At 39.4% G+C, this 2,592-nt stretch overlaps 1 non-coding gene across 1 annotated transcript; it reads right to left on the minus strand.

Moving 5' to 3' along the window:
• Positions 1-1,858: 1,858 nt before the first annotated feature.
• On the minus strand, positions 1,859-1,967 carry LOC136478612 (small nucleolar RNA R71). The gene has a single exon (XR_010764334.1). It is a non-coding gene; the product is annotated as a small nucleolar RNA R71 (small nucleolar RNA).
• Between the last annotated feature and the right edge of the window lie 625 nt (positions 1,968-2,592).

Here is a 2,592-nt window from a genome sequence, read left to right on the forward strand (position 1 = left end):
GAAGATAGAAACCCTAATCATCCTCAGAGCTCCATCAATTCTAGGCCATAGCTAGTTAGGCTAGGTCTAGATGAAGGCAAGTAGGCTTCGCTTGGATAACTGATTGTGTCAAGAGCGTGGTTTGGTATAATCTTTGTACCCCATCTCTTTTGTATCTCTCATTACTTTTATATATTTTCTACAATTGTTATGACATTATTATTCATATCATTCATGTCCCTAGTTATAATGTTCATCGTCTACTTTGATTATATGCTTAGTATAGTTGGATTATCATCATGTTCATGCATAAGTTCGTATAGCACTCACTCTAAGGATCCATGGGTGGGTGGTCGACATTGCGTAAGCGTGGCACTTATACGCTATTTATCTGTGGATTCACCCTATATTCCGGGTCATGTGGTAGATCACGGATGTGACACTCCCATTGAGTCCTTTATAGTCCACTCCCCGAATATAGGTATGCACGTAGGATGCAGTTACGAAGGAAGACAAGCTCTGTTCTTAATCTTCCTTAGTAATATCCCTTATGTGTAGATATGATGATTGTCCTAGCAATGACTACTAGGTATAATTGCACTAATCAATGTATGCTTTGACTGGTAATTAAGAACAACTAAGGAATTATTCCTCTAATATTCTACCTGACCATGCTAATGCCATAGAAAGGAGTACTCTGAGTGATTTATCATTATCATTGATCAACACTTATCATATATATATATATATATATCTTATCCTATGACTAACCCTTGTTATGAGTAGAATATTGGTCATGGTTTACTTCTCCATCAATAGTATAAGTTGTCAATACATGTCCATGTTAGACCTTCCCTATGGTAAAAATATGAATAACGATACCTCGAATACTCTCGGGTGAAGTGCTATAATGGTATATTATCTGTGTGCTTGCAGCTTCCTTTTCATTCATATCTATATATATTCTTTCTAGTCACATGAAATAATAAAGAACTACTTAGTATCATTCTAGTAGTAATACTAGGTAAAACCAACAAGCATCTCTAGCACCATCATTAGGGATGACAACCTAGTACAAGTAATGCTAAGAGATGTAAGCATATCATAGGTGGCTTCTTAAATCAAGTGATAAGTTAATAAATACCAACAAGCATTTCTAGAGTCATTGCCGAGGACTAGATTCAACTCTGTTCTTAGTAATGACACTTAGGAATGTCAACAAGCTTTTCTGGCACCCTTGCCGGGGAAGGTAGCTTGGCAAAAGAAGTATTAATAAACTTATACTTATTGATGTGATCAAGATAACCGTTGACCTCTGCTCAAATAGGGTTGCCCTTGTGTTGTTGACTTGTGTATCTTATGATGGGTAATGTATGACTAGTTTTGACCCTCCAACAAACTACGTTGACGATCTAGAAGCATTACTTAAGAGAACTAAGGCTAAACTCAAGAAAATTTTAGCTTTAGAGTTAGAAGACAACTAGATAAGGCAAAGCTTAACACCAAAATTTGAAGCCATGGCTGACAAGACTCCATGAGTTCTCTGCTCCAACTACGACCAACATCCGTACTAGACCAGCGATCAATGTCAGAGACAATGGATTTGAGCTCAAGCCAGCTCTCATCAACATGGTGCAAGCCGGCTAGTTTTGTGGGAAGGCACATGAAGGTGCGAGTGGACATCTCCAACACTTCTTGGAGATCTACAGAACTTTCACCATCAAAGGAGTGACCAGAGACGCCATACTACTTCTCCTCTTCCTATTCTCACTTTTAGGGAAGGCGAAGCAATGGTTCTATGCCAACAAAGATAGAAGCACTACATGGGATAACTGCTCCACTGCCTTCCTAGCAAAGTTCTTTCCCATAGGCAAGACCAATGCTCTGCATGGGAGAATTTCATGCTTCCAACAGCAACATGATGAATCTATCCCTAAGGCATGGGAACGCTTCCAAGATTACATATCAAAATGTCCTCATCATGGGATGGAGAATTGGCTACTCATATAAACTTTCTACCATAGGTTGACCAATAGTACCCTTGGGACTATGGATGCTGCTGCTGGAGGAGCATTCCTGCCACTCACACTCCCAGCTGCAATAGCTCTCATGGAGAAGATGTCCTCCAACCAAAGTTGGAATGAAGAACGTCTTCAGACCCACAAAGGGGGTGTTAGTATGCATCAACTCAAGGAAGTAGACATGTTGTCTGCCAAGATGGACCTGCTAATGAAGAAGCTCGAAGACCGAGCCAACAAGAAGCAAGAAGTCATGCATATTCATGATTCTTGCATGACGTGTGAAGAATGTGGAAACACTAGGCATTCAGGGAACAGCTGCCCAGAAACCCATGAGGATGTAAACTTTGTCAACAACAACTACTTTCGTCCTCAATAAATCAAGGTTGAAATCAGCAACAGAGGCCAAACTACCAAGGTAATTACCAAGGTAACCCTCAAGGTAATAATTTCAATAATTTCAATCAACCACCCTTGAGAGAATTGATTTCTAGGCAAGCTAAAATTATGGAGAATTTATCTAGAAAACTAGCTTCCAATGATAGAATATTAGAAAACATGAGTGATAAAATGGATAACCTCTCCTCTGCCATTA

The sequence above is a fragment of the Miscanthus floridulus genome, chromosome 8, assembly GCF_019320115.1.
Source record: "Miscanthus floridulus cultivar M001 chromosome 8, ASM1932011v1, whole genome shotgun sequence".
In the NCBI taxonomy this organism is placed as follows: domain Eukaryota; kingdom Viridiplantae; phylum Streptophyta; class Magnoliopsida; order Poales; family Poaceae; genus Miscanthus; species Miscanthus floridulus.